This window comes from Diabrotica undecimpunctata, chromosome 7 (genome assembly GCF_040954645.1).
Source record: "Diabrotica undecimpunctata isolate CICGRU chromosome 7, icDiaUnde3, whole genome shotgun sequence".
Classification (NCBI taxonomy): Eukaryota; Metazoa; Arthropoda; class Insecta; order Coleoptera; family Chrysomelidae; genus Diabrotica; species Diabrotica undecimpunctata.
The window spans coordinates 53,857,417-53,869,044 of NC_092809.1; the positions used below are offsets into that span (position 1 = coordinate 53,857,417).

The 11,628-nt window shown below is 33.7% G+C and overlaps 1 long non-coding RNA gene across 1 annotated transcript; it reads left to right on the forward strand.

Annotated features, from left to right (window-relative positions):
* The first annotated feature begins 648 nt into the window (after positions 1-648).
* LOC140445362 (uncharacterized) lies at positions 649-10,242 on the forward strand. Its single transcript, XR_011951388.1, has 2 exons — positions 649-1,101; positions 9,976-10,242. It is a non-coding gene; the product is annotated as an uncharacterized lncRNA (long non-coding RNA).
* The last annotated feature ends 1,386 nt before the right edge of the window (positions 10,243-11,628 follow it).

Below are 11,628 nucleotides of genomic sequence, written 5' to 3' on the forward strand. Positions count from 1 at the left end.
GGCGATCTTTTCGTTGTACTTAACACGTAGATTATTGTTGTTAGGTATCGCCACATCGATTAGCGTTGTTTGTCTTGTTAGTTTATTAACTAGCACGAGATCTGGTCTATTATGTGCTACAGTTTGGTCTGTAAGCACAGTACGATCTCAGTATAGCTTGTAGTTGTCATTCTCAAACATACTCTCAGGAACGTATTGATAATGTGGGAGATGGTTTGTTTGTAACAGTCCTAGTTTAAAAGCTATCCCTTGATGGAGGATCTTCTCTACTGAGTCATGCCGTTCCTTATATTCAGTCGCAGCAAATGCCTGGCAGCCCCCGGTAAGATGTTGGATAGTTTCTTGGGCTTGACATTCATATCGGTATTTGTCGTTTTGGACCTGAGGGTCTTTGACGATATATTTCAGGTAATTTTTGGTGGGTATAACCTGATCCTGAATGGCGAGTAATGAACCTTCTGTTTCAAGGAATATCTTTCCTGATGTCAGCCAATAGTTCGACGCTATATTGTCGACATAGTCTTGACTGAATTCATTCGGATGTCGCCCGTGCAGAGGTTTACCCATCCAGATGCGCATTTTTTCATTCTTAGTAAGATGGGTTATGCGCATTTCTGGTTCCCTCAGTTTGATCGGTGTTGTGTCATCTACTGCACAAATCGCGCGATGAAGAGTAGATGTCTCCGCCTGCACCTGAAAATAAGATCGTAAATTAAAATTATTAATGTTACTTATATATTGTGGTATATAGAAAATATATTACATAAATCCATTCACTTTTCAAACGAATACAACAAATATGTAACTTTTTTTTATTAATGCTATTTCTAGGTTCTAGACCAGCTCGAAAATTTTTCCGACCACCCTCGTTTATTCTGATTATTTAATGTCAAATTTTAATAAAATAAAGGTTATTGATCGAAATACTAAACGACGCGCCAAATCAAGTTTCAACAATTTGATCCTCAACTCTTTCATTTCTGTACGAACAAGGAAGAACCTTACTTCACGCGCAAATTATGTGAATGTGTGTATTTTTAGAATTGGTACCTGAATTAACTCAATAATGATTTCTACACAATAAATACATTAAATACATTGGTAAGCTATTTTTGCGTATACTATTAACATATTAAATTATAAATTGGGGATAATGTTTAAACATTATTATTAGAGAATTTTTGTAGGTTAGATTTTGCATGGTGTTGTTTTTAGATATTTTAATAAAGGTACGTTTATCTTACCACAAAATTGTTATTGGCATTATAAGTTGTAGTACTAAAATACGAAATTATTTAATTGGTTTTTTTAACCTAATCTAAATCACCTGTAACTTTTAAGCAAGTTAGTTTCTTTTATTTTTTTTATACAACACTTTTAAATAAAATATAACAGCTTCATTTCGCTTTTATTGCTTGACTGTTTTTCAATTGCTATTTTCAAACTGATTTTAGTTCTCTAAGTTCGCTAGTGATATGACCTTCTTCTCATTTCTTTTAAAATATTTTAGCCTTTCCGTGAAAGTGGCTCATCTTTCTCTAATTCTCCTGTTCATATATGTCTTATGTTCCTTACTTATTTGATTTATATAGTGGTAACTCAACTATTTTTTGTGTATTATCCAGGCATTCAATTATTAGGACCGCATGAATCTGACATGTATGTTTTTGCCGACTTGACCACGTATTATTGCACCTACCATTAATTTTTCTTATACTTTTTTTATTCCTGCTTATAATTTGGGACTAAGACCTGTTCATTCTTACAACTAAAATTTAAGACTCCGATATATTCTCGATGTATTGGGTTTTTTAGACCTTGCTTTTTTTGCGACCCTCCCATCGTCCATTCTACTGATGTGGTCTCTACACTCCCTGCATCTCTGTCTAGCCTATCTTACGATATCTTGGATAACGCACTGTCCTTTTAAAAATGCATTTGTTTTCGTTCTCTAAGAGTGTATGAGTCTTTGCTTTGACTTTCCATAGTAATCGCTGTAGCTTTTCGTCCTTCGATATAAGTACAACATTGGCAGTGATCGTTTTCATTAAGTACCAAATGACAATAAATTTCCCATTCACCATTGATTTGTTTCGTTGTTAGTTCTGTTGTTCTTTACCTACATATTCTGGTTTTTTCCAGTTCAAGCGATACAGTTTTGTCATTAGTTTGCTAACTAGAAGAGTTTGCACTTAGAATTATCAGAGACAGCGGAGTATCTTGTGATAACTTTTGAAATCGTCCTTTTCACTTTTTTAAACATTGGGATAGATATAATTTCTTATCAGGCATTCGGTATTTTCCTATATACGCTGACTTCTCAAAGTAACTAAGCAAATGACTGGGTAAGAAATAAAAGAGTAAAATGGAACGATAATATAAGTTAAATGGTAACACACAGAGTAGTGAAGACGGCGGGAGGCGTTTTCCCAAAAAGAAGGCGATAAGTAGGAAGACCAAGAAAACGATGGAACAACTTACTGGAGGCACATTGATAAACAGACAATACCTATAAAAAAAGAAGATGAAAAAAATAATAATTAACATATTTATCAAACTCTGTTTTACGAACTTTGCTTCACAGAAGATTTTAATTGACATTTTTAACATAACCGATATAATAAAAAAATAACGAAAAAAGAATTAAAAATATATATTTTCTATATCTACAGTTTCTGCTTAATCTAAGCAGTCTTCTAAAATGTATATGCAATCTTCGTTGCACAGCAACTTAAAACATCAGAAACATTCTTTTTCGTTCGCCCATTTTTCTTTGTTTCACATATTCTGTTAAAAATGGAGGTCATTTTTCCTCCAATTTTGTGGATAAAGCTTCTTCCATAGGAAGAAAGCGAGGAATTTGATTCTTTAAAAGAATATCTAGTGTCTTCATAAAAGCCCTTGTGTTCATAATGACTATCAAATACTGTCGGTGATTGTTCATACCGGCAATATTGATCCTTTCCTAAAAGAAAAAACAATCTCATTGTTGAATGTTAGAATTTCTGTCTTTGCAGAAAGACCAGTGTTTTGTAGATTTTATCATCCTCTTGCAAAGTTGATATTAATAACGCTATTTTTTTTTTAAACATAAGGCAACAAAACTTTCTTCTCGCCAAATCTAAACATCGAAGATGATTTGGAGTGATTTTTAATATTTAAAATATTAGGTAGAACTATTAGAAATCGGGGACATTTGTTCTACAGTTTTGAGAATTTGTGGAAGTCTTAACCTAATTGAAAACTATCTAACATGTTTTTATTATTTTTTGTTAGAGATCAGGTCTCTGAACCATATGTTACGACTTAGCGTATTATTGTTTTGTAGAGTTTTATTTTTTTATTTCTCTATATAGTTGTGAATTTAAGGAGATTGAGCCCATAATAGTGTCTGTTGGCCGTGCAAATTCTGTAGTTTATCCTTACGGTAGTATTATTTTCAGTGTTTAGAAGCACTCCCAGGTATGCAAATTCGTTCACTGCTTCAATGACGTCGTTTTCTATAACAAGTGGTCGTAGGATTTGTGATTACTTGCTTATTTTTATATATTTGATTTTGTTGGTGTTTATTATTAAATTCATTTTTGTAGCTGATTTTTTAATGCTACATACGCCTCTCGTACAGCGTTTTCCGTTCTCATCAGCATAGGCCAGAATTTGCACTGATTTATTGTACATTGAACCAGTGGTTGTGATTTATGATATACTTATTACTTTTTGCACAGCCAGATTTAACAATATACAAGAGAGAGGGTCTCTCTGGCTCAGCCCGTTATTTGTTTTAAAAGGTTCAGACAGTTTCCCTAAATTCGTACTTTAGATTCAACTTTTTCAAGGTTTAGTTTTGTTAAATTTTCCAACTGATTTGGTATTACTAGCTCTTTTATTGCTTTGAACATTCTTCTTCTATTGACAGAGTCGTAGGCCGCTTTGTAGTTAATAAATGTGTGATGAGCATCAATGCCATACTCCAGTTATTCTCTAAAATTTGTTTTAGGGTTGCAATCTGATGAATTATCGATTTATCACCTCTGAAACCAGCCTGGTATTTTCCTACTATTTTTTTTGCATATGGTGCCACATAATAACATAGTACTGTGAAAAATATTTTATACGCTCCATTTAGAAGAGTAATTCCTCTGTGGTTAGAGCATTCAAATATATCTCCTTTTTGTGTATGGTGCAAAGCAGTCCAATATTCTAATCATTGGGGAAGGATTTCTGTGTCCATATTTCTTTTATAAACTGCTGCATTGCTGTTATGGTATAATGGCCACCTTGTTTATATAGTTTAGCTGGGTACATTTTCTTCTATAGTTACATATCGAGGAATTTTTTTCCTCAAAGGTATATTTAGTGTTTTAATAGTAAGCCTTGTGTTTATAATGATTATCAAATATTATGGGCTACTGTTCATACCGCCAATACGGATCTTTAAAACAAAAATTTCATTGATCATCTGTAATTCACTCTTCTAACATAATATTCCTCTTTCATTTGCTCCTCGACGTCAACACTACTTTTTCATTTATTATAACATGTTATAATTTCCGTCTTTGCAGCAGGTCCAGTATTTTTGTCAATTTTATTATTAACACTTTTCTTTTTTGTTTTTTTTGGAACATATTACAGAAAAACTTTCTTTTCGCCAAATCCAAACATCGAAGATGGTTTCGACTGATGTTTGGTGTTTAGACTATTAGGTAGAATTTCTTTGTTATTATTACGTAAAGTTTTAACTAATTGTTCTATAATCAGTTAGCAACTGGTTAGCAATGGGTCTTCTTTTTCTTAACATGCCATACACCAAAGTGCGTAGGCAACTATCTCATTACTAGAATTCTGTTCTTGGCGGCGTGACACAGCTCGCCTGTATTGTATATTCCTGTCCAATCTTTAATATTCCTTAACCAGGATTATTGTTTGCGGCCGGCTCCTCTCCTACCTTCGATCTTCCCTTGTAGGATTAACTGTGGTATTTCATATTTTGCTCCTCTCAATATGTGCCCAAAGAGTTCTCTTTCCACGCCGGCTCTCTTAGGGACGTCATCGTTTCAAACTCTATCCACCCAAGGTATGCGCAATATTCTTCTCAATGACCACATTTCAAATGCTTCAAATGCTTTAGCAATGGGTATCGAAGTAAAAAAGATATCTATAGTGATGTTGCGACAAGTGTTGACCATATTTTGTAATAAAATTTTTAACAAAGCATTTGCTAAAGTATTAGTGTTAAACTACCTTAATATAAAATTACTTTGCATTAGCAAGTGCATATATTTTTATGTCATATTTGACAAGTTTATTAGCCATGTATACCTCAAACCTACAACCTTTTCTGAAGGATTCCAGCATCTCGTCTATAGTACAATATTCTCTCATTTGGTAATGTTTTTAACAATTCATAACAAATTCGTAAAAAATATTTCGCATAGCTGCCATACCATTATGACTAGAATGAATCGTAAGACAAAAATAAAACCTCTCTATTAATACAGTGATCGTGAAAATATCAGATGCGATCCCATCTTTTCCCCATATTTCTTGAATGTGTAGCTGGATCATCTATTTTATTTCAGCCATAAGCAGTACTCTTTTTTGCGGAAAAAAGAGTACTGCTGTTATCTTTATATTCTCGTGTATATGTTTTAGTAAATAACACAATATCGTCAAAACTTGAGTCACTGATGAACAAATAAAAACATTCTCGATATGTTTAACAGTTCAAGGCTTGCTTATCTTTTACCATGGCCTGTTGATAACAATATTTTCGTGTCATGTTCAGGTACACGGTTGTGAATTTGGGTGAATTAGCCATTTAGTGCCGTCTTTACGTTGGTACATGAAATGTGTTTTAGATCGTCATTGAGAAGCTTGAGCAATAGACAACAGTTTCCATACGGCTAACTATGCTAATGTTACATCATCATCACTAGACCAACGTGTTGAAGATTTAGCCTGTTGAACGTTTCTGAAGATGAGATAAAGGCTCGTCACATATAATAGTAGTTGGTGAATAGCTATAGCTTTTCTCTGACGTAAATGTGCATTGGCCTCGAATAGGTGCTATTTCAGCGAGTCCATCAATTGAAGAATATTTTTGTTTGCCAGAATCTTCATTGTCTACTGACTGTTCTGATTCTATTTTATGCTCACTTGATAACTAGACCGATCACTTTCTCACCTACAAACTGTAAACTAGTATTTTTAAAATCATACCCATCATTTAACATCATTTCCTTTACCAAGACTTCATTTGAATGTCCATTTTGTTATTCATATTTGGTAATAACATTTGATAATTTTAAATTCGGTATAAGCAATCTACTACTTACTGACCAATGGCTTCGGGTGGATGAGTTAGTAAGTGGTAGGGCACTCTCTTGTCCTGGGGTTGAGAAATCGGCCTCGAATGCGGATGATCAAAAAAAAATGTCAACGGCATAAGAGTGTAGAAGGCAAGGGGAAACCACTACATTAAAGATTCTACACAGATATCCCTAGTACAATTGTCATGGCTGTACAAAAAAGTAACTCTGTTACTGATCATGGATATCGGAGGCCAAGATCCGGCAGGGGAGGCAAATCACACATAGACCACAGGGCCTCTTAGGTCGATATCAAACGAAATCATTGTGAAATAGCGATTAGTAACACGTCGTCCAAACACAAGACTAAAATCGACAGAAAGTGTATGAAGAGAGGCACGTGGAATGTTAAGTCAATATACCAAGCAGGTAAGGTCCATCATGTCATTCAGGAAATGGAAAGATTTGACATATAAATATTATAACCAAGTGAGACCAGGTGGCCCAATTTAGGTGACATATTAGTAGGCCAAAGTTATACTACTCTGGTAATGACAATGACGCAAATCACTGGAACGGGGTAGCGATATTAGTTAACAAAACTACCCAGAAATTTGTAACTGGCTTCTTACTCATCTCAGATAGAGTTATGATGGTAACACTAAAAACAGCTCAATCTAGAGTCAATATAATTCAAGTATACGCTCCGTATAGTCTGCAGAAAAGTCGGATAAAGAGCAACAGTTTTATAATGAATTACAACAAGCTTTAGAAGTAACCAAGTCTAGAGACGTTACAATAGTCATGGGAGATCTAAATGCAAAAATCGGTAGGGGAAGTCAAGATGATTTTATTGGAAACTTTGGACTGGGCACCTATAACGAGACAGATTGGCTCAATTCTGCCAAGAGACCGATTTTATTGTCGCGAATACTTATTATGATCTGCCTCCCAGGAGACTCTATATATGGAAATCTCCAGCAGATAACCAACATAACGTCATCAGAAACCAAATTGACTACCTTCTCAATCTGCAAACGATACCGAAATTCCATAAAATCAGTAAAATAATACCCCGGAGCTGATGTGAGATCAGATCACAACCCAGCTGTAGGAAGGTTTAGAATTAATCTAAAAAAGCTTGTGGCTGAAACTAAAGTAGAGAGGATACAAGTATCCCGTTTGAAAGATCCATCAACAAAAGAGCAAGTCACACTAAAAATTAAAGAAGACCTCGCCAAAATACAAATTATTCCTACTCAAGATGCGAACAGGAAATGGCATATATTAAAAAATGCTCTTATACGCACATGTGAGACAAACTAACACCTAAGCTGATCAAGACCAAAACTGAATGGATGACCGATGAGGTTCTGGATCTTATGGAAGCAAGAAGATCCTATAAAACCAAAGACAAAAACATGTGTAATATTATACACACAGAAATAAGGAGAAAGATCAGAGATGCAAAGGAAAGATGGTATAGTGACAAATGCGAAGAGATTGAACAGTTGGTAGAGAAACATGATAACTTAAACCTTCATAAAAAAATTAGAGAAATAACAGGCACTAATATTAAGAAAAAATCAAACATACTGCTGGATAAAAACGGCAAAATAATTATAGACGTCGGTGAAATGCTTAAAAGATGGCAGGAATATATTCAAGAGCTATTTAAAGACGAACGTACTGAGATAGTACTAGAGCAGGAAAAGTTCGACAATGGCCCAGACATAACAGAAGATGAGGTATTAGAGGCGATAAAGCGAACAGAGAACAACAAGGCAACAGGTCCTGACAAAATACCTGTAGACATAATACGGTTAATAGAACAACAGCAAATTGGAATATTGGTCGACTTGTTCAATACAATATACAGTACAGGAATCATTTCCAGAGATTGGCTGATGTCAACATTCATAACACTACCAAAAAAACCAAATGCAAAAGAATGCCAAGACCCCCGGATAATAAGTTTAATGACTCATACGCTGAAAATATTTTTAAAAATTATACACCGGAGAATAAACAACACACTTGAGCAGGACATAAGTGACAGACAATTTGGATTTAGAAATGTATTGGGAAAGAAGAAAGCCTTGTTCGCTGTGAATGTACTTGTGCAAAGGTTCATGGATGTTAATTAGCCAGTATATATGTGTTTCTTGGATTATAACAAAGCCTTAGATAAGGTCAGACGTAACCGTCTTATCGAATTACTTAGATATGAGAGACATCAGGATCATTAGCGCTATCTATTATAATCAGATAATCAGATCGCTGTGGTAAAAGGGAACAACGTCTTTTCAAATAAAATACAGATTGAGAGGGGCGTCAGGCAGGGCTGTGTCCTGTCTCCTACTCCGTTTAGTTTGTATTCAGAGGAAATAATCCAGGAAGCACTAGAAGAATTAACTATGGCAATAAAAGTACCAATCAGTAATATACGGTTTACCGATGACCATTTTATTAGCGGAATATCTTGAGAATTTACAACAAATGGTTGACAGAGTGGTAGAAGTCAGTGAAGAAAACGGACTGTCCCTAAACACAAAAAAGACAAAATTAATGGTAATTATAAAAGCCCAATAGCGCCAAGAAAACATAACATTACATGGAGAACAAATTAAAAAAGTTGAAAAATATAAATATCTGGGTACAATAATTAACAAAAATAATGAGTACACAGAAGAGATAGCAAAGATAAGGCAAGAATAGGATAGGCAAGAAATTCTTTTAACAAACTGAAACAAGTAATTTGCAGCAGGGACATTTCAATTTCTTTAAAGATAAAACTTCTGAGATGCTACATGTTCTCCGTATTATTTTATGGGTTGGAGGCTTGGACTTTAAAGAAAGATGTCTCGGACAGATTGAAAGCCTTCGAGTTATGGGCCTACAGAAGGATATTAAGAATAAGTTGGTTGGATAGAGTCACGAATGTCGAGGTGTTGAGAAAAATGGGAAAATATAAAGAGGTTTTAAATACAATTAAAGACAGAAAACTTCAATATCTGGGACATGTCATGAGGGGCTAGCTTTATAACTTTTTGCAATTAATAATGCATGGAAGAATACAGGGTAGAAGGAGCCGCGGAAGAAGACACATCTCCTGGTTGAATAATTTGAGAGATTGGTTTAACTGCACTTCTGCTGACCTCTTTAGAGCAGCGGCGTCGAAAGTGCGAATTGCCATGATGGTTGCCAACCTTCTTAAAGGAGATGACACGTGAAGAAGAAGAATTTTAAATCCTGAAACTAAAAGCTTTTTTAGTTTTCACAATAAATACATTATACCAACCATAGTCTATATTTCAACTCCGCAAAAAATACATGACACAATTTTAACATACGTAAGTAGGTGCGCCGTGAGCAATTTGCAGCATGGCGACATCTGATGTTAACGCTTATCCACAAGTAGTCCAGCCTTTTGAGACCCATTGTGAACGAAAATGGGTAGTCATTTTACGAATTATTAATGTGTTTATACCGCGGGTGGCAAAATGCTCATAGCGCGCCCACTTTAGAGTGAAGCATTTCGTTTGTTATTTTGTTTAACCCCGCTTTTCGATATTTTACTTTAGATAACGTTGTTTTACTTCTTTTTAAATTAGTAAATACTAATACAAATAATAATACTAATATTAATACCAAACCTTAATTTTAGGTGCAACAAGAATGCTGTTATCCATGGATACCTACCTACTTGAACGCAAACGCTTTAAGCAACTCTTTACAAGTCTTTCCAAGAAAACCGAAAATGTTAAAAAATGCACTCACACATCTACTGCGAAAAAGGCTTCTATCAACAAAAGCCTAAAAAATAAACAAATCATCGACAGTTATATATCCTTTTGTTCGTATAAATAGTTTACTGTACTGAATAAAAACTTATTTGTAACTCAGTAAACCAATAAATGAATTAAAAAATTGATTTTTACTGCTTACTTATACAGAGAAGAAAAAACTTTTAAAAACCAGAGACAACAGCAACATGAGTGGTAATGGAAAAGTATATTTTCCGGTATCTATGTAACCTTATTTCTATTTTTAGACGTAAGTCTTCCATTGTCTTTTGCACGTCTCTGTTTAATGCTGTTCTGCCGTCCTAACATGAAAGGTCCTATCTGCAAAATTTAGGTTTTGAGAAAATCGAGTTTTTGTTTCTTTTCATTGTATCACGCTTGGTAATTTAAGAAACTTTTTGTTTTATTTTATATATTATGTCGGAGAATAGAATTTAGTTGCTAGTCATAATTTTGATTTATTCTTCCAGGTTACTCGATTTTTGATTATATTGTCACTTAGGACAATTTAACTTGTATATGAAGTACGTTTTTTTTATTTCTTACTGAAATTGTCCTAAATGAAACTGAAATTCCAATTAATTAAACACTTTTAATTTTATTATAATCATTTTTACACTTAATACACAATTTACACGGTAATATATGTAACATAAATGATATGTATCGATAAAAATATTAAAATAATACTAATAATAATCATTTTCTTCATTACAAGCATGTTCGTTAACCGGCCAATCTTCTCAAAATTATATCTCAAATTATATCTCAATTATCTTCTCAAAATACAATTTTGAGAAATGTGCTCTTTTAATTTAGATATAACATTTTTTTCTATCTAAAGTTACACCGCGACATGTATTACGAATCTGGGGACTCGTTAGCCTACCCTTAACGTATCTCCAATTTGTATCCTATAATGGTTTCATATCAGAATTAATCTGTACTACATCCGGTGTTCCACAGAGATCAAATTTAGGTCCATTGTTGTTCCTATTATATATCAATGATTTATTTTTAGATATCAATAACAGAAAATTGTGTTTTGCGGATGATCTTAAAATATACTGTGAAATTAAAACAATTGCTAACTGTATAGATTTACAGAACGATCTAAATTATATAGATACTTAATGTGTAAAAAACAAACTTTTTCTTAATGTCAATAAGTGCAAAGTAGTAAGTTACTCTAGAAGAGAAAATATGGTTGATTTTAATTATATAATTCAGGGGTCAGATCTTGAAAAATGTAATAGCATTAAAGATTTAGGAGTTATATTTGATTCAAAATTAACCTTTAACAACCATATTGAGCAGAAAGTATCAGATGCTATGAAAATGTACGGTTTTATCATCAGAAACTGTCTGTAGAAATTTTACCGATATAAGATCGATGAAACTGCTGTATCTATCGCTGGTGCGAACAAAACTAGAATATTGTAGCTTAATTTGGTATCCCATTTATAAATGTTATATGCAACAGATTGAAAAGGTACAACGGAAACTTTTAAAAT